General features: G+C 41.5%; 1 protein-coding gene across 2 annotated transcripts in view; it reads left to right on the forward strand.

Moving 5' to 3' along the window:
• BACH2 (BACH transcriptional regulator 2) overlaps positions 1-21,899 on the forward strand; it is a 397,444-nt gene that overhangs the window by 73,647 nt on the left and 301,898 nt on the right. For both annotated transcript variants that reach the window (XM_077289718.1, XM_077289719.1), the window contains exon 2: positions 10,022-10,145. The gene's annotated coding sequence lies outside the window, so the exon portion shown is untranslated. The remainder of the gene's footprint in view (positions 1-10,021; positions 10,146-21,899) is intronic.

The raw sequence follows: 21,899 nt of genomic DNA on the forward strand, positions 1-21,899 counted from the left end.
GAAAATAAAAAAATTGCGGCTAAAAAAATCTTTTTTGAGGAAAAAAAGATTTTTTATTTTCACGGCTCAACGTTATAAACTTCTGTGAAGCACTTGGGGTTCAAAGTGCTCACCACACATCTAGATAAGTTCCTTGGGGAGGTCTAGTTTCCAAAATTGAGTCAATTGTGTTTTTTTTTTTACTGTTTAGGCACATCAGGGGCTCTGCAAACGTAACATGACGCCCGCATACCATTCCATCAAAGTGTGCATTCCAAAACATCACTACTTCCCTTCCGAGCTCTGCCATGCACCCAAATAATGGTTTACCCCCACATATGGGGTATCATCGTACTCAGGACTAACTGGACAACAACTTTTGGGGTCCAATTTCTCCTGTTACCCTTGTGAAAATAAAAAATTGCGGGCTAAAAAATAATTTTTGAGGAAAGAAAACTGATTTTTTATTTTTATGGCTCTGCGTTATAAACTTCTGTGAAACACTTGGGGGTTAAAAGTTCTCACCACACATCTAGATGAGTGCCTTGGGGGGGTCTAGTTTCAAAAATGGTGTCACTTGTGGGGGAGTTCAAATATTTAGGCACATAGGGGCTCTCCAAACGCTAACGATTGGAGCTAATTTTTCAGTCAAATGGCGCTCCTTCCCTTCCGAGCCCTGCCGTGTGCCCAAACAGTGGTTTACACCCACAGGTGAGGTATTGGTGTACTCAGGAGAAATTGCCCAACACATTTTAAGATCCATTTTATCCAGTAGCCCATGTGAAAATGAAAAAATTGAGGCTAAAAGAATTTTTTTGTGAAAACAAAGTACTTTTTCTTTTTTACGAATCAATTTGTCAAGCACCTTATTGAAAGTGCTCACTATGCATCTAGATAAGTTCTTTGGGGGGGTCTAGTTTCCAAAATGGGGTCACTTGTGGGGGAGCTCCAATGTTTAGGCACACAGGGGCTCTCCAAACACGACATAGTGTACGCTAACGATTGGAGCTAATTTTTCATTCAAAAAGTCAAATGACGCTCCTTCCCTTCTGAGCCCTGCCGTGCACCTAAACAGTGAATCCCCCCTACATATGGGGTATCGGCGAACTCAGGACAAATTGTACAACAACTTTCGGGGTCCAGTGTCTCCGTTTACCCGTGCGAAAATAAAAAATCGTTGCTAAAAGTTCATTTTTGTGACTAAAAAGTGAAATGTTTATTTTTTCCTTCCATGTTGCTTCTGCTGCTGTGAAACACCTGAAGGGTTAATCAACTTCTTGAATATGAGTAGTACCCCCAAAAAGAATAGAGTAAAAAACTTACTTAATCGCTGTAGTGCCGGTACTGTGTCTGTGGAAGCAGTTTTTATGACGAGGTGGAGCTGGAGGGGAACAGCTGCTCTTCCGTGCGTCTGGAGTTGAGGGTCCGATCGGCGGTGTGGGATGGTAGGGCTGCGGGGAGCGTCCTCCCCTGTTGGCGCCTAACCACCACGCGCACCAGAGAAATGGACAGGCGGCGTCTCGGCCAGGGAGCGCCGCTACGCTGCAGCGGGGGATGAGGGGGCGTGGTGTGGGTGACGTCACCCGGAGCTGTAGGGAATGAGCAGGAGACGGATGCCGTGCAGGGCCTCTATTGCCTACGCGTTTCGAAGGTTCTCCAGACCTTCTTCGTCAGGGCCGATCGGACCCTCAACTCCAGACGCACGGAAGAGCAGCTGTTCCCCTCCAGCTCCACCTCGTCATAAAAACTGCTTCCACAGACACAGTACCGGCACTACAGCGATTAAGTAAGTTTTTTACTCTATTCTTTTTGGGGGTACTATTCATTTAACCTTTTTCCGGAGTAAGGTAGCGCGGTGACCTATATTCTACTATATAAAGTTCTTCCTTCTACATATGACAGGCTTGGCACAGTAGCCGTCTAGGCACCAGCAGCTTCCCTCACCTCCATCGCTCAACACTTTGTGGAGCTCCGGTGTATCTACTACATATACTTCTTGAATGTGGTTTTGAGCACCTTGAGGGGTGCAGTTTTTAGAATGGTGTCACTTTTGGGTATTTTCAGCCATATAGACCCTTCAAACTGACTTCAAATGTGAGGTGGTCCCTTAAGCTAAATGGTTTTGTAAATTTTGCTGTAAAAATGAGAAATCTCTGGTCAAATTTTAACCCTTATAACTTCCTAGCAAAACAAATTTTGTTTCCAAAATTATGCTGATGTAAAGTAGACATGTGGGAAATGTTATTTATTAACTATTTTGTGTTACATAACTCTCTGGTTTAAAGGGAACCTGTCACCCCCAAAATTGATGGTGAGGTAAGCTCACCGTCATCAGGGGCTTATCTACAGCATTCTGTAATGCTGTAGATAAGCCCCCAATGTAACCTGAAAGAGGAGAAAAAGACTTTAGATTATACTCACCCAGGGGCGGTCCCGCTGCCGTCCGGGTCCGATGGATGTCTCAGGTCTGGTCTGGAGCCTCCCATCTTCATTCCATGAAGTCCTTTTCTGGTCTCATCGCCGCAGCTGGGGTGCAGGTGTACTTTGTCTGCCCTGTTGAGGGCAGAGCAAAGTACTGCAGTGCGCGGGCCCTGGGTCAGGTCAGAGAGGCCCGGCGCCCTATTTGTTTAGCTTTAACCCCTTTACTTCAAGGGTGGTTTGCACGTTAATGACCGGGCCAATTTTTACAATTCTGACCACTGTCCCTTTATGAGGTTATAACTCTGGAACACTTCAACGGATCTTAATGATTCTGACATTATTTTCTCGTGACATATTGTACTTCATAATAGTGGTAAAATTTCTTTGATATCTGCGTTTAAAACCAGAAATGTGGCAAACATTTTGAAAATTTCGCAATTTTCCAACTTTGAATTTTTATGCCTTTAAATCACAGAGATATGTCACGCAAAATACTTAATAGGTAAGATTTCCCACATGTCTACTTTACATCAGCACAATTTTGGAACCAAAATTTTTTTTGTTAGGGAGTTATAAGGGTTAAAAGTTGACCAGCAATTTCTCATTTTTACAACCTCATTTTTTTGTAGGGACCACATAATATTTGAAGTCACTTTGAGGGGTCTATATGATAGAAAATAACCAAGTGTGTCGCCATTCTAAAAACTGCACCCCTCAAGGTGCTCAAAACCACATTCAAGAAATTTATTAACCCTTCAGGTGTTTCACAGAAATTTTTGGAATGTTTTAAAAAAAACGAACATTTAATTTTTTTTCACAAAAAATTTACTTCAGCTCCAATTTGTTTTATTTTACCAGGGGTAACAGGAGAAATTGGACCCCAAAAGATGTTGACTAATTTGTCCTGAGTACGCCGATACCCCATATACGGGGGTAAACCACTGTTTGGGCGCATGGCAGAGCTTGGAAGGGAAGGAGCGCCGTTTGGAATGCTGACTTAAATGGAATGGTCTGCAGGCGTCACATTGCGCTTGCAGAGCCCCTAATGTACCTAAACAGAAACCCCCCACAAGTGACCCCATATTGGAAACTAGACCCCTAAAGGAACTTATCTAGATGTGTCGTGAGAACTTTGGACCCACAAGTGTTTCACTACAGTTTATAACGCAGAGCCATAAAAATAAAAAATAATTTTTTTTCATAAACATTTTTTTAGCCCCCCCAAATTTTTATTTTCCAAAGACTAACGAGAAATTTGACCCCAAAAGTTGTTGTCCACTTTGTCCTGAGTACGCTCATACCCCATATGTGGGGGTTAACCACTGTTTGGGCGCAAGAGAGAGCTCGGAAGGGAAGGAGCACTGTTTTACTTTTTCAACGCAGAATTGGCTGGAATTGAGATCGGACGCGATGTCGCATTTGGAGAGCCCTTGATGTGCCTAAACAGTGGAAGTCCCCAATTCTAACTGAAACCCTAACCCAAACACACCCCTAATCCCAATCCTAACCATAACCCTAACCACATCCCTAACACGAACATGCCCCTAACCCTAATCCCAACCACACCCCTAACCCCAACACACCCCTAATCCTAACCCTAACCACATCTCTAACCCTAATCCCAACCCTAACCACACCCCTAACTCCAACACACCCCTAATCCCAACCGTAACCCTAACCACACCCCTAACCCTGACACACCCCAACCGTAATCACAACCGTAAATGTAATCCAAACCCTAACTTTAGCCCCAACCCTAACCCTAATTTTAGCCTCAACCCTAACCCCAACCCTAACTTTAGCCCCAACCCTATCGCTAACTTTAGCCCCAACCCTAACTTTTGCCCCCACCCTAATTGTAGCCCTAACCCCAACCCTAGCTCTAACGCTAGCCCCAACCCTAGCCCTAGCCTTAACCCTAGCCCTAACTCTAACCCTAATGATAAAATGGAAATAAATACATTTTTTTAATTTTTCCCTAACTAAGGGGGTGATGAAGGGGGGGGGGTTGATTTACTATTATAGCGGGTTTTCTAGCAGATTTTTATGATTGCCAGCTGTCACACACTAAAAGACGCTTTTTATTGCAAAAAATATTTTTTGCGTTACTACATTTTGAGAGCTATAATTTTTCCATCTTTTGGTCCACACAGTCATGTGAGGTCTTGTTTTTTGCGGGACGAGTTGACGTTTTTATTGGTACCATTATCGGGCACGTGACATTTTTTGATTGGTTTTTATTCCGATTTTTGTGAGTCAGAATGACCAAAAACCATCTATTCATGAATTTCTTCTTGGGGGGCGTTTATACCGTTCCACGTTTGGTAAAATTGATAAAGCAGTTTTATTCTTCAGGTCAGTACGATTACAACATTACCTCATTTATATCATTTTTTTATGTCTTGGTGCTTTTACACGATAAAAACTATTTTATAGAAAAAATAATTATTTTTGCATCGCTTTATTCCGAGGACTATAACTTTTTTATTTTTTTACTGATGATGCTGTATGGCGGCTCGTTTTTTGCGGGACACGATGACGTTTTCAGCGGTACCATGGTTATTTATATCTGTATTTTTGATCGCGTGTTATTGTACTTTTTGTTAGACGGTAGGATAATAAAGCGTTGTTTTTTTGACTCTTTTTTTTTGTTTTTTTTTACGGTGATCACTGAAGGGGTTAACTAGTGGGACAGTTTGGTAGGTCGGGTCGTTACGGACGCGGCGATACTAAATATGTGTACTTTTATTGTTTTTTTTAGATAAAGAAATGTATTTATGGGAACAATATATATTTTTTTTCTTTATTTAGGAATTATTTTTTTTTACACGTGTCAATATTTTTTTTTTTTTACGATATAACATTGCCCCGGGGGGAATCATGTTTTAGTGTCAGATCGCTGATCTGACACTTTGCTGTGCACTGTGTCAGATCAGTGATCTGACGTGCACTGCTGGAGGCTTACAGACGCCTGCTCTGAGCAGGCGCTTGTAAGCCACCTCCCTGCAGGACCCGGAAGTAGCCCGCGGCCATTTTGGATCCGGGGCCTGCAGGGAGGAGGAGGTAAGAGACCCTTGGAGCAACGCGATCACATCGCGTTTCTCCGGGGGTCTCAGGGAAGCATGCAGGGAGCCCCCTCCCTGCGCAATGCTTCCCTATGCCGCCGGAACACTGCAATCATCTTTGATCGCAGTGTGCCGGGGGTTAATGTGCCAGGGGCGGTCCGTGACCGCTCCTGGCACATAGTGCCGGATATCAGCTGCGATAGTCCGCTGACACCCGGCCGTGAGCGCGGCCGATCGCTATGATGTACTATCCCGTCGAGGGTCAGATAGGCCCAGGTCACCTCGACGGAATAGTACATCTAAGGTCAGAGAGGGGTTAAATAGAACCTGTTCTTTCATCTAATAAGTTAAGGTAGTATCCGTTAATATGAATTATAACCCTCTAAAAAAAATACTGTATATCCCTTTTAGGTAATATTTGCTTAAAAGTCGTACATTAACCTACGTCTATATTCCCATACCGTATATGTGTGACGCATCTTAGTGCCGTCCATTTTTTTTTTGCACAGCAGACTAACTCCTAGAATTTCATTAATCTACAAATCCGTTATAAACAGATCCGTGTCTCCTTTTTATGAGACTCAGAGCATGTCCTCTTCTCATCCGTTTTGTGCATCAAACTGGGTGATTAAAGTCTATGGAGATCTGTTTAATGAATGTAACTAGCAAGGCAGACTGCTCTTCAGAGGTCCATCTGTGCTTCATCCGTTCTTCACTGATCATTGTTAAGAAATAATGAGAAAATAAAAGGTCAGACAGGCTACCTAACAGGCTACCTGCTTCAGTTTTTAGAAAGTAATGGACAAAAAGAACCCTGACCACACATGAGAGGAAAACAGGCCGTTTTACATGGATATAGAAACAGACACGACGGTGCGTATGCAGCCTAACTCCAAGCAGAAGTGCTCCAAGTACTCCAAATACGTTTTCAGAGAACTATTAAGGGGTGATTTTTATTTCTGGGGCAGTCTTTTAATTTTGTCGCTCGTATAAGGAGAAGAAAATGGCTAGTATGGGCAACAAGAATAGTTTTCTTTATGTACTAGGCACATGGGTTAGGGCTACTGAGATGGCCGCGCTACTCTGGTTGATTACTCCTAAGTCAATAGGAATTATGGAGACAGCAAAACTCTGAAAGTTTTGTTGTCTCTAAAAATCAGGAACTATGGCAGCAAAAAAGAAAACTGAAAAATAATGTTTTTCAAACCATAACAAATTAAAGCTGGTGAAGCAGAATAATAAAAACTTTGACATTGGCCAATATTTTTGGCTACCACTCTCTGTACACTATAGACGTATTTACTATGTATTACATGAACTTATCTTATCCCCTTATGACCTTCAATACCATTCTTTTTCATTTGTTTTCTATTCATTGAAGATAAAGTTTCTTGACACCTCTAGTAAAGTTGTCTTTTTGGAAATTGTAAAACATAAAACGGCAGCTTGAAAATAATTTCTACATACTATTTAGTATTATTGGTCTAATTGGAGAAACTTGAAACGTTTATCTTTGCACAACCACCTACGCACAGCAATTTTCAGAATTTTTCTAAGTGTTGGATATGTGTGTTAATATACTGGATTCCATGGCAACTGCTACCTGCTCTGTAAACAGCAGATATTGCCGAGCTGAATTTTGCCTTCGCAAAGTCCGTGGCTACTACATTGGGCTATGTATTTCTTTTAAGAAAAAAAAATTAACATCTTAAGGGTAATACAGCTAGTATATTACTTTTTGTGTCATAAAATATTTAAAAAACTAAAAAAAAAACAGTTCATGCATGTTTTTGTGAACTTATGAGGAGTGTATTTAGCGAAACGGACCAATTTTTTTATTTTTATGTCAGGTGTCCTCCTTCTTGCATCTGCTTGTTTCAGTGAAACAGATAGACTGTCTATGCTTTCTTTATCTATTAACACTTTTAACAACAGTGGCTCTGTTAGAAAAGCGGATGGAAAACTGAAGTACAAAGTATGTCTTCAATGAGTCCTCCATTTTATATGGATCCCCATAGATTTTGATGGCCAGGTCTGGTTTGCAAACCGGAAAAGAATAGGTCATGCTCTGAGTTTCAGGGTAGATGGACAGGACTATTTTTTCCCTATCCTAGATAAAAGGTCCTGTTATTCTGATCAGGCTCTGATCAGAGTGGCATCAGTTTTTCTTGGACGTGGAGAGAAAAAAAAAAAAGGTTCTACACCTTCTCTGTTTTGTCAGTCCATGAAAGTCAGACCTTTCTCGGTTGTCATCCGAGTTTGGTCCGATTTTTTTCACGGACCCATAGACTTGGAATGCCAATTTTGATCCAACACGCTGATCTAAATTGGATAATTTTTTCCCATGTACCAGTCCGTCTAAGGAACGAATCGGACATATGCATAGCCCCATAGAACATTGTGGGTACGAATGTTATCCGAGAAAATCGGTCACGTGCATCAGCAGTCCCAGACAGGAGACCTGAATCTATGTGGGTTAGTGTGCTGTCTGAGAAAAAATGGACAGCACTAGGACAGGTTCTGTGGATGTGTCAATGCAGCAATAGGCTACCATGATTATATGAAAAATCATTCAAATTTTCATGCTGAAAACACGGACAGTTTGTCATCTGTTTTGCCATTCATCATTTATTACACATCAGCAGTGAATGGAATTTATAAGCCCAAAAATATTTGCCCATGTTAAATAATGACAATCTAGCCATAAAAATCATATACAGTTGATCAGCATGGTATCTGATTTTTTTTTTAATTTTTTTATTTTTTAAGCTCATCCCCGTACACTTGAATAGGCAAGTTTTATCCACAATCCAGAATAGAGAAGTGCATGCTGCGATTTTTTTTTTAATGCTGACATTTGGTCTATGGAAAATAATGGCATTGTTCGTGTGATGTGAGTTTTTTGTATGGACAGCCCACGGAATAAAAATACGGTTGAAAGGCTAAAACAGCGGCACATTATAGGAACCAGGATGCCCATTGACATTTGCATCCACCTAAAACACTTGCCTTCTATTGGAAATTAATATTGTAATAGATGCTTTTAATTTCTCTCCTACTTGGTGCTAAAAATTGGTCGTAATATCTTTGAACACTGTCAATATCAAAGTTACATCAACAATATTGTTTTTGCAACATGATTGTTTCTGTCTTCTCTTTTTTTAGCATAAACTTATTTGTAAGAAAAGATAATATTTTGGTTAATTTAAAACTAATAACTTAATTAAAGAAAACATTCCAGAGAGGATCATCAGACAGAGAAAAGTAAATAGGTGTGTGTATAGTAAGTGGGAAGTATTAACTGCACAGTGCACCATGATAACAAAGGGAGTCTTTCAACCCTCGGCCCAAAATCAATATTAAATGATCAGTACAGTGATATAGGGGACTTATCCACAATACAAATCCAATTAGCACTGAACCTGGCATAGCCAATAGTTTGGTTTACCATGTTGCGGACCTTCCCGTGCTTCTGATTGATAGTGCTTGCTTCCCAGAGTGAGTATTCTCTGAGCTCTGCCTGCACGTGTACACATACGCACTCACATTGCCTGAGTCCGGCCAGGCTCACTGTGTTAGGGCTGGTGGGCACATAGTGTGTGCAGCCATGTTCTTCTCCCTGCCTCCTCTCTTTGGACACCGGTCAGTACACTAAAACACTTCATAATGAGTTGTGTATGCAGAAGGGAGCCCTGGAGGAGAATGCACCTGCCCACACTGTGTACAAACCGGCACTGACACTGTGTGGATGGCAAGATTTAGGCTGTGTCTGTGCGCTTGCACGCACGCATGGGCTTAGTTTCTACAGTTCTCACTTTGGGAAGTAAGCACTATCAATCAGAAGTGACGTAACATTGTACCAAACTCTGGCCATGCCAAATGTGTACCAAAGCCCCTTCATATGCATTCGAATTTAAATAGTGTACCTCTAAAATGTAGATTGCCAGTATAATTAAGTGTGTAAGGCTTGCCATATCACTGTATTGATCGTTTAATATTGATTTTGGGGTTACATACTCCCTTTAATCTTGTTTCTACTTACATAAAAGAAGTTTCATTAGTGGTGTACTTCCGAGTAATTACGTTTTGGTTACATATGATCGTTATGGCATATATTTCAACCCTAAAGTACATACAATTAAGGCTACGTTCACATTTGCGTTGTGCGCCGCAGCGTCGGCGCCGCAACGCACAACGCAAATAAAAACGCAGCAAAACGCATGCACAACGCTGCGTTTTGCGCCGCATGCGTCGTTTTTTTCATTGAATTTGGACGCAGCAAAAATGCAACTTGCTGCGTCCTCTGCGCCCGGACGCGGGCGCCGCAGCGACGCATGCGGCGCAAAACGCAAGTGCGCCGCATGTCCATGCGCCCCCATGTTAAATATAGGGGCGCATGACGCATGCGGCGCCGCTGCGGCGCCCGACGCTGCGGCGAGGACCGCAAATGTGAACGTAGCCTAATACATTGTAACAGTTACTGTAAATAGGAAAACTTCAAAAACCTATTGATTTAGATGTTTAAAAACATTTTTTTTTTAATTTTCTACCCTCAGGTCATGCTAATTGTTAAACTGACATCTGGATGAGACAGATTTCTCCAGCAAACGATAAGATCGCATTTGACAAGCACTACTGAAATAGTGTACTATTAAATGACTGCTTTTGGACCAGCTTCAGGTAAGGAAATATAGACTCTGCTATCTTGTAGAAATGTTTTTTTTTTCTGGTGTTATACTTGTCGACGTACTTTACTTATTTTCTAGTGTTGTGGTCCTGCATCTTTCTGGTGGATTGCTGACTTTGGCAGCTGTAATATATGAACTGCTTATGTCCAATGTATTAGAAGTGGGCCAAAACTTGTGATGCAGATTTAGTTACCCAAATATACATAACGGATTCCGTCCAGTGTTCCTAATGTAGGACCTATTGAAACTGGTATGTCAGCAGTGAAATGAGATTACAAACCCACACTTGACACTGTTTCACCAGTAGTCCTGGTCTATGCAAACATTCCCCACCAATATGCAATGTGATCTACAAATTGTGGTGAGACAGCATTTACATGAAGAATTTCTCTCGATGTGCTCTTTTTTTTTACTACAGACCACTAGAACATTTTTCTAGCTCTTATGTCTGTGTGATATATTGGGCTCACATGGCACTGCTGACCATGCAGATCTGAGGTGTGACACAAATGAAGCATTTCTAATGCAAGGTAAACAGCACTCGTAGGACTAAAGGCCCCGTCTCACATAGCGAGATCGCTAGCGAGATCGCTGCTGAGTCACTAGTTTTGTGACGCAACAGCGACCTCCATAGCGATCTCGCTATGTGTGACACGTACCAGCGATCAGGCCCCTGCTGCGAGATCGCTGGTCGTGTCGGAATGGCCTGGACCTTTTTTTGGTCGTTGAGGCCCCGCTGACATCGCTGAATCGGTGTGTGTGACACCGATCCAGCGATGTCTTCACTGGTAACCAGGGTAAACATCGGGTTACTAAGCGCAGGGCCGCGCTTAGTAACCCGATGTTTACCCTGGTTACCAAAAAAAACAAACAGTACATACTCGCCTTTCGGTGTCCAGGTCCCTTGCCGTCTGCTTCCTGCTCTGACTGAGCAGCCGTACAGCGAGAGCGCAGCGGTGACGTCACTGCTGCGCTCTGCTCTCACTGTACGGCCGGATCTCAGTCAGAGCAGGAAGCAGACGGCAAGGGACCTGGACACCGAAAGGCGAGTATGTACTGTTTGTTTTTTTTGGTAACCAGGGTAAACATCGGGTTACTAAGCGCGGCCCTGCGCTTAGTAACCCGATGTTTACCCTGGTTACCCGGGTGCTGCAGGGGGACTTCGGCATCGTTGAAGACAGTTTCAACGATGCCGAAGTCGTTCCCCTGATCGTTGGTCGCTGGAGAGAGCTGTCTGTGTGACAGCTCCCCAGCAACCACACAGCGACTTACCAACGATCACGGCCAGGTCATATCGCTGGTCGTGATCGTTGGTAAATCGCTTAGTGAGACGGGGCCTTAAGTCACACATAGTAGATAGTTTTCAGGTTCTAAATACAGCACAACAATACAGCAAAATCTACATGCTTCACGTGCATTATTTTCCTTTTGAAAGCAAATAAACACTTGTTAAATGTTATAAGTCTGGATCCAAGATCACTGGGGCAACCGATAGGGAAATAAATTTGGTCATGTATTGAAGGGTTTGTCTATACAACTTTTTTAGCGTTTTTGAGTGGGTCTACTCTGAAGAACTCTTGAGAAAGATCTCAGAAATACACTTGAACGATTCTTCATATTCTTTTGTATTTAAAAATGACTGTGTTGTACATACCTTGAGGTTTTTGAGCTTCTTTTAACTGCTTCAGGTTTCCAAGCTGTTAACAGAAGTGAGGGGACCATTCTTCATGCGTGTTCCTCTATGAAGCCGTTCCATACTTTATGTCAAAGAAAGAAGTCGATGGGAAGGCTAAAAACACCAGGAAGATGCCTAGATGTCTTTAAGCATTTTGTTTAAGTGTTTTTGCCTTTTTAACCATTGCTTAATGAACTTCAAGAAATGCTTCAAAAATCACCCCAGAAAAGTAAACCTCTAAGAAACCTTAACAAGAAACAACAAAAACAACTGTAACAAAATGCCTTTTCCCAAAACATTGTCTCCAAAGGTGGACAACCCTTTTAAAAATCCCATAGCAAGAAAATTCTCCTCTTTAGAAGGCTTAAGGGTATGTGCACACTATCAGTAAACACTGCGAGTTGGATGATGTTTACTTGTTCAGCGTCCAACCCGCAGCATCCAAATGTTACAGCATAGCGGATGGGATTTCAAGACATGCAGCACGTCTCTCCAGACTGCCGCATGTCTATTTCTCTTTCGGAGATGCAAGGTCTCCGCAAGATAAATTTCTAAATTTCACCCATACAATTGGACTCGGTGAATCTGCAGAGTTCAGTGAATACATGCGGATTCACCTTTGTTCAGTAGCCGGCAGAGCTTTGGACGGAACGGACATGTACTGCGTCCAAAGTGCTTCCAATTAATGATCGTTCGTCCTGTTTAGTGATGAAAGCTATGGCATACAAACTAATATAACAGTGAATGTCTTTCGGTAAGATAACATTCACAAGACCATATTTTTGGTCCAGGTGCTGTTCATTTAAAAAACAGGCATCACTTGAACATCACCAGGGCCAATGTTATTTAGAATACTTATTTTACATGTACTGAATGTCGGAGTGAAAAAGTATTGCAGCAAGCACTCTAGTCTCATCCATATTTCGGATGAGACGTGTATATATAGACATATACTGTACGTCTACGGGTGCTCAAAAAAATCTGATCCCATATGGATCATCTGCATCACATCCGATTTTTATGGATACATTGCCAATATCAGAAACTGGATTTGTACATTTTATTCCCTGCTGATGTATAAAAATGGTTTCCATATGGATAGCACATGGATGACAATACAGATGAAAAAATGTCAATGATTATTTGATATGCTCATGTGAACTTTGCCTAAAGAGTCTGTGAGAAAGGGCTGGCGAGGCAGCACTCCCGGCTTGAGTGCTGTCGCCATTCTATTCTTTCTCTTGAGTTTATTAAGAGATGTGGAACTATATTTTTGTTCTGTTTTGTCAAAGTAGATGAGCAAAGTACATTCACAGGAGATGTGTTAACCGTCCAGGTATGCCCGTGGATTAGCACAATTCATTGGGCCTAATCCACTTGTGCTTCTGCAGCTTCCAGGAGTAATTTATCCAGAAACCACTACAATAATTAAGCTGTCACATATCAAAGCTTTTTTTCTAATCTGAAAAGGAAAAAAATGCAGTTGAATGAAGCACATTAAGAAGCATACATCAGGTGCCTACACTTATCTTTTCACAGCTGAAGTCAGTAGCAGACGTACGTATAGGCGTACAGTGGCTACATCAGGGGCGCCTGTTCTGTGCGCTGGGTAGACTTGTACACTACACGTGGTGTAAATCAAAGCTACTATCCAATGCAATTTGTAATATTAAATGTAAATTACAAAAACACTGATAACACTCTTTATTTGCTTAAGCTTACTGTTGTCGTATTCAAGACATGGCAGCTAGAATACATGGCCTCATGGATTTGGAAAGGGGGCATCTTACTGACTAGGCTTTGCTTCTCAACACGTTCAGGACAGTAAAATTGGCAAATATCACTGCAGATGGCTTTCACACCAGACACGGGCTAACTTCATCTTCTAGCACTGCACACGGTGTCCGTACTGAGCACATCTCTGTGACGCAAAGTAATTATATCATTATCTCATTTTCTGCAAGCGTCCCAGGGTTCTGTAAGAAGATACCTTTCTCGTCCTGCCTTTTTGGATTAAGTGTCCCAGCTACATAAAATGAGCTGTTGCTATTTTGCAGTTATCTTGGCTGATCTCAGCACAGATTTTTAAGTAGGTTTATTTTCTAATTTCAATATGTTCAGGAGGCATAGAAAGAAGTCATTAGAAATACGCACATTTTGTTTTTACTAATTGTAGTCAAGATAACATGTCGTTATTATGTGTAAATAGAAGGGATATCGGTAGAGAGCATTCAGGCACAGCAGATCGTATCATGGTAGGTCTAGTGTTCACATGACATCAGGCTAAACTTAGGAATGGCCACATTAGTCCAGCTGTCAATGAGCTGCTACAGATTGATGGGTTTTAAAGTCTAGGATTCCCCTCTGCTGCTGGTGGCTCAGTGGTTGGTGACTCAAGATATTAAACTACTGCTGTGACTCAGGCTACAACAATGTACTGTATGCTGCCGCATGAAACTCAAACTGCATTCTTTTTCCCTGCCATAGCCTCCCATTAAATACGCGCAGGCACAGGGGAAAAGCAGCTTTTCTCATGAGGGCTGTGAGTTTTTGTTTTGTTAATTATTTGCAATTGCTTTTATTAGGATAGGTTTCAGTTGCTATGGGGCATAAAAGAAAATGCTTTGTGCCCGCTGTCTGCTCCAGTTTAATTACTGAGGTGTGCTATGCTCTGTAAATGCCAAATTGTTTTACTGGCTTGCCACATCTGGTGCGGTTCTGAACAATACTGGTTATGCTGCAAAGAAGGTGTACCTTAACCCCTTCCCACCACATGATGTACTATTGTGGGTGGGGGTATATGGAGCAGGCTCAGGAGCTGAACCCACTCCACAAGACAGATTCTGATTGTATTACGGCTCTTTCAGCTTTTTTCTCGTATGAATGCTACCCGCATTTTTCATGGATAGCAATCATACCTATAATAGTCTATGGGATGGTTCACATGTCTGATTTTTTGTTTTTCTTCAGACTGAGTGAGCACATAAAAGCTCGTAGACTTTTCCAATATTAATCCGAGTGTTGGATTACACTACCCAATGCAAGTCCGTAAAAAATTCGTCCAGCACTCGGATGTCATTATCTACACCAGCGTCTTCCTTTAAAAACAGAGGCTCAAATCGCAGTGGTTAAGTCATGAAATGCCTCTCTTAATCACGCAGCGCAATTGCGGGGTGCCGATGGATTGCTGCGTGGCCAGGCTTCATAGGAGATTGTGATTAGAACTACAGTATATACTGTAATACTGAAGAATTCCGGTATAGTAGAGAGGTCAAACAATCGCAGATTCAAGTCCCCTATAGGGACTAAAAAAGGAGAAAATTAAAAAAGTTTTGTTAAAAAAACCTCAAATTTTAATCACTTCACTTTTTCTTAGGTAAGAATAAATGTAAAAAATAAGGAACTTTTTGGTGCTAACATTTCCGTTAAAATGCAGTGTATGAAAATTGTTTAGTCTGTATGATAAATGTTGTAAAGAAAAAAATACATTGAAACTCTCAAAATGTTTTTTTTTGTAACCGCAACATACAGAAAAAAAATCATTTTCTATCATTATATAATAATAATAATCTTTAACATATTCCGCAGCGCTTTACAGTTTAACAGTTTCAAAACACAACAGTCATAAGTAACAACGTTAACAATACAATAATTAAAGCAAAATTAGACAACCCTGCTCGTGAGAGCTTACAATCTGCAATGAGGTGGGGGAGATACAAAGTAAAGGAGCTTATTTACAATGATGTATTTACAATGATGGTCCAGCCATCTTCAGGGGGTGGGGGATAGATGGAAATAGTGAATGGGCTACACATGCACCCTTAGGCCATGTTCACACTTTGCGGTTTTTACCGCGGAACCGCGGCGATTTTGATGCTGCGGGTCCGCAGCAGTTTCCATAGCGTTTCCATTTACATGTAAACCCTATGGAAACCGCAAACCGCTGTGCACATGCTGCAGGAAAAAACGCGCAGAAACGCAGCGGTTTAAAACCCGCAGCATGTCACTTCTTTGTGCAGAATCGCTGCGATTCTGCACCCATAGGAATGCATTGAACCGCTTACTTCCCGCATGGGGCTGTGCCCACGTTGCGGGAAGTAAGCAGTTAATGTGCGGATGGTACCCGGGGTGGAGGAGAGGAGACTCTCCTCCAGGCCCTGGGAACCATATTTGGGGTAAAAAAAAGAATAAAAATAAAAAATCATGTTATACTCACCTCTCCGCGCTGCACGCGGCCGGCCGGTCAGAGTTGCTGTGCGAACAGGACCTGCGGTGACGTCACAGTCACATGACCGTGATGACGCCGCGGTCACATGACCGTGACGTCACGAAGGTCCTTCTCGGCACAGCATCTTTGGAACCGGAGCGCCGCGTGCAGCGCCGAGGAGATTCGGACATCAGAGGGTGAGTATAACCAATTTTTATTATTTTTAACATTACTATTGATGCTGCATATTGCTGCATATGCAGCATCAATAGTATAGGAGTAATCCCGCAGCGGAAACCGCGGAACAAACCGCGATAAATCTGCAGGGATAACCGCAGCGGTTTTGCCCTGCAGATTTATCAATTCCGCTGCGGGAGAACCCGCAGAGGGACGCCGCAAAGTGTGAACGTGGCCTTACTCATAAAATGACTTTTGTTAGGGAACGTGGTAGGCCGCTCTGAACAAATGTGTTTTGAGGGAGCGCTTAAAACTATGCAAATTGTGAATGGTCCTAATTTCTTGGGGTAGAGCATTCAAGAAGATTGTCGCAGCGTGGGAGAAGTCTTGGAGTCTGGAGTGGGAGGTACGGATCAGTGCAGAGGTTAGTTGAAAGTCATTTGCAGAGCGCAGCGGTAGGCTAGGCCGATAGACAGAAATGAGGGAGGAGATGTAAGGGGGTGCCGCACTGTGGAGAGCTTTGTGGTTGAGAACAAGTACTTTGAATTGGATCCTATAATGATTGGGCAGCCAATGTAATAATTGACGAAGAGCGGACATGTCTGAGTACCGATTAGCCAAATGGATAACCCTGGCTGCTGCATTTAGTATGGACTGGATAGGGGAATTATAATATGTAACCCAAAATGGTACTATGATATCTACAAAAAGGTCAAGCTTTTCTATGGCTCCATCAAAATAGAGATCAATATACATTTTGGAAAATGGTGACACAAATGAATTTTTTTATTTCTTGAAAAAGTTCTGAATATTTTTTTAATCTACTGAAATAGTAAAAAACAAAACAAAAAACGCATCCATGTTTTGGTATTACTATAATCATACTGACCTGAAAAATCATGTTTGTTAGGTCTTTTTTTCTTTGGATTTAACACCATAAAAATGAAACATTGTAAAATGAGTGGTGTCATTAAGTCTGGGGCAAGGTAATAGTGCGACCATGTGTGAAAAGTTGTGCAACAAAAACATTTCTGTAACTTGTCTTTGACTTGCTGCCGCTCAACTGATTTATAGCTCTGATCTTGTAAATAAAACTGCCAAGTTGCAGGTAAGTTGCACACAAGTCGCATGTCAAGTGAGATGTGCATTGAAGCCTATGGCCATTATGTTACTTGTGACTTGCAACAGATAGTCCAACACATTTATAAACATTTCCAACTCTGTTTCAATCACACTATGTCTCCGGTTGCAATGCAACCATTCCTTCCTTTGTTGCAGTGTGCCGATGCAATTTTAGTGTTAGTCCAACACATGTCGCAATGTAGCCCTAACCTTAAACTACAACTACCCACAAATAACAAGCCCTCACATGGCTACGATAATGGAAAAATAAAAATCTGGAATTTAGCAAGAAAAACTAAATCGTAAAAATTAAAATTAGCTGCATCCTTAAGAAATTAAATAGTACTGATGACCTGTCTATGGATGGCCTTTTAATTAAAATAAACAACGGGCAGCCACAGAGTGATTTTAATAAATATAATTGAACACAAATAGCAAAATGTATCCCCAATACCAGACTAAGGGACCTAATGTTTATAAATTACATTTAGTAAATCCATCAGTCTGTGGCTATCCATTGTTTTCTTAATTAAAAGAAAACAGCTACAGACTGGTGATATTTACACTTTAACTTCTTAAATGCAGGTAAAAGCTCTTCTTTAAAGATTAAAAAGTAGACCTGAGTTGTCATATGCAGAGTATGAAGCATGGAGTGATCAGAGAACAATGACTTCTCTCTTCCAGAAGGTGACATTTTGCCTGCAGAAATTTTACTAACAATATTAATGCCAATTTCTTACCTGGAAGTAGGGGAAACGAGATGTGCTACTTTATAAAATGTTCTGCATGGACAGGCATTGAAAAATATATAAAATTTCCTTCTAATGGTACAGAACCTTCAAAAGACAGTGCAATATAAAGTGCTGGCTTCAAGTAAGGTGGTACTCTGCTGAATTGTAAATGAAGGTCTTATAATCTGAGATAATCTGAGCTTTGTTTTGGATTATTGAAAGTTTTGGATTGATTTAAATGAATTTGTTACCGTATTTGGATCTATAGATGTCAGACTGAAGGAGTTTTACAGTAAAGTACTTTACACCAATCTTGATCTCATTAATTAGTGTACAAATAACTCAAAAATTAAATGTAACTTTTGGCTCAGTCAATTAGAGTACATAGTATAGTGATGTAACAAGCAGTCTGGCATCTTGTAGTCAAAACTAGTTATCCAACCTACTATTAAACGGAGTGTGACACTTCAAGATTTCAGTACAGTAAAGCCTCTGTGGGTGTTATCTGGCCACTGGTGTCAATGGTTCTGACTGTAAAAGTGACGTAGACGTTGGTGGAAGAACTCTAGAGAGGGACAAAACCGCTTACAATAGGGCAGTATTGTGTGGGAGAGAGGCCACAGAGTGGATGGTTGTGCTCACCTGGAGGTGTTTTGGCAAGGCACAACACCTGTTTAAGTGTGGATATCCTCTGCTGCTGCCCCATGACTGAAGGAGATATCTTCCAGATGTGTATTTGCCAAAGTGGAGCAAATCACGTTCGGCGGGCTGCGCTGTGGGAAATGAGGATACGGCTTGGTATCAATAAAAAGCTTATTTGGATTGCCAAGGCTCCTCATTTCCTGCTGTGCAGCCCACCTAACGTAATTTTCTCCATTTTGGCAAATAGGCGTTAGTGGAGCAGAACATTTCTTGTATAGCAACAATGATGCATGTAGAGGTGAATACCTACAGACGATGATTTCCATAACGTCCACATTCAATGGCATGTATTGTGCACGTGTAGTGCATCAATCTCTGGTAGGATGCAATATATTCCAGGCTGCTGTTTTTCTTTTCACTTCTATTTGGTTCATTGTTGAAATTCTATCCATGTTTAGCTATGAAGCTGATGTAATTTATAGTGAATGTGCTTTTTCCACTTTCCAGGGGAGGTTCGAGGGTTTTTTTTTCTCAATGTGAAACAAGTGTCAAGGGCGCCTCGGCAACTCTTGTATCTGCCAAGAATGTGCCTATTTTTAAACACTGGGGATCAAATATCAGCAATGCTGGTTGCAAATCCTTATCTGTGTGTATGAGGAAGCCCTCCTCTGTGTAGTCTACAAATGGGAATGCCTCTACTTGCCTTGTTTACACTGCTGCGCTCTGCATTCTTCCGTAATTATAGTAATGGAACCAGAGGGAAAAGGGGGACGGGAGGACAGGATGCTATATGAGGTAAAGTTTGCTTTGAAAGTTGGTGAATGAAAAGGAACTCTGTCTGGGAAAGTAGTTTAAAAGAAGGAAGGGAGGGAGAGCATTTCATCCACACAGGGAAATACTCTGTGCTTTACATCTATTTCACTCCATAGAAACCAGATGGCCTGCTGGAACACCCGCTCTGAAAATGGAGAAGCCAAACATATGGCTGACGGTCGAGAGAGGCATTTCAAAGCCAGAGCATTTCTTAGTGCTTCACATTACAGACTGTTATGTCATTGCCAAGCTAAGTGCTTAATACCCACTGTGGTCACCAGGCATACACTTACACAAATGACTTAGCTCTTTGTTGGCACCGAGCAAGTTGACATCATCGGTTCGTTTCTCTAAATCATCCCCTTTCTTTCCTGCGCTGCAGCAGGCGGGAGGAGAGGTAGTTAATTGTCCTATTGTGTTTTATTTACATTAGTTCCCGCTCTGTTCCCTTTAGGATCTAGGATGGGGTACAACCGATGTACGTGGCACTAGGAGATGTTGTTTTGGGAGATCTGGGCAGCCCTAAGGCCTATGTTATCTGCAGAACTGCTGAGCTCATTCATCTCTTTTTCACGGCCGTTTCCTTTTATTTTCAGCCAAATCTGTCAAGCCTGACAGGCGAGTAATTTGAGCCAGAGAAAGGGCAGAGCTCCAGGTCCTTTCCACAAAGCAATTCTTCTCCTCCCCTCCTGGGAAGTCTCTGAACTTGGCCTGTTTTATGCAGATGGATTTGTTGAGTCATGTGAGATCATTTACACAAAAATATATAGTGAGTGCACAGTAAGTGAGCGTCGACCACTACATTAATAAATAGATGGCCACCGACTATATGGAATGTTTTACCTTTCTGCCTAATGATTTGATCAACAGTAGGAAAGCAACAAAAAAGCAAACAAAAGTACACTTTTGTATTTAAGGACAGCGTAAAGATGAAAAAGCATCACATCACAAACATAACATTCTCTAAAACACAAAATGTCCTGTTCTACATGTCTGACCGCAGCAAATACAAAATGCTCAGTCTAAAGCTTGAACCATAAGCAATAGAACCATAATAGTGTTTTTTTTGTTTTGTTTTTTTTTCCTCATTCTGCATCACTGAACCTTATTTTTATAATAAATATACAGTTTGGTTTAGTTTAATCTCTTGATCCTGAAAACAGTTTGGAGAGATTGAATCCCCGCTGCGATCCATGGGCCCCATGCTTTGGTGGCTTGCTGTCTGATTAGATTTCTTTGCTGTGCAGATCAGATGGCCAGCAGTGTTCGCTTCTGCAGCTCCGAGGCCGACTTAAAACATAATTAAACTTACGTTGAAAATTATCCCTTCAAGAACCAGACAGAAGAATGCGGTGCAGATTCTTTCTTGAATAAGGTAATGTCTATTTCACAGAAAGAGGTGGGACCAATATAGTGAGCTAACTCTACACATCTATAAAAGGGAAAGAGAGAAAGCATGATGATGTGTACAATGAAGCTGGCGGATTTCGTGTCTGCCTGTGCTGCAGACAGCCGACAAACATGGAGCCTGTATTCTGCAGATACATATGGAAAGTGTATTTAGCCTTGCATTCTGTTCAAGATGCAGTTAAAGAAAAGATGCAGCAAAAACAAAAAAATCTTCCCACCGGTAGAGCCTTGTTTTTCATTTAGCTTAGCATAGTTCCTTCTCTAAATTTAATTTTACATGCTACATGCACTTCTGAAAAGTTTAATAAAATCTGCTAATTACTAGTAGAACTCTGCAGAAACAATCAGAAACAACATTTAACATGTAAAGCACCATGTTGCCAAATTGCGCTATAATAATAATAGTAATAATATATGAACACTTTTATAATATATTGCTCTTCATCTCATTCTGAGCTATAAGTGCAATATGCTATTTTTAGAAGAATAAATCTAAAAATGTTAAGTCTTCATAAGTGAATGCTACAAATAAAAGGAAAGTTCTAAACATATATTGCACATCATGATATATATAGTACACAGGCCAGCTTCTGTCATTAGGCAACATGAGCATCTTGCCACAAGCTGAAGTCTGAGTTGCCTCCCAGTGTCACCCACCATGAGTGGAACTCTGTTGATTGTCCACCTAGACAACTGTTGCACTGACAGCCGATTAGGAGAACAGATGGAACGCCCGTTCCTACTGTCTGCATTCAATGGTATTTGCCTCCTGCAAATCCGAATACAATCGAAAATTTGAGTGATCCTGTCACAGCGAAGGAGAAGTGCATATCAGCACTTTGTCCCAATGTGCCACCATGCAGCGGCATAATGATGTCACCTCATCATGCTGCTGATATCACAGCCATGCTGCAGTGGTGCAGCAGACAGCTAGATGGTAAGTGGTCTGTAGGAGCAAAAGACAGAAGA

This window comes from Ranitomeya variabilis, chromosome 2, assembly GCF_051348905.1.
Source record: "Ranitomeya variabilis isolate aRanVar5 chromosome 2, aRanVar5.hap1, whole genome shotgun sequence".
Classification (NCBI taxonomy): domain Eukaryota; kingdom Metazoa; phylum Chordata; class Amphibia; order Anura; family Dendrobatidae; genus Ranitomeya; species Ranitomeya variabilis.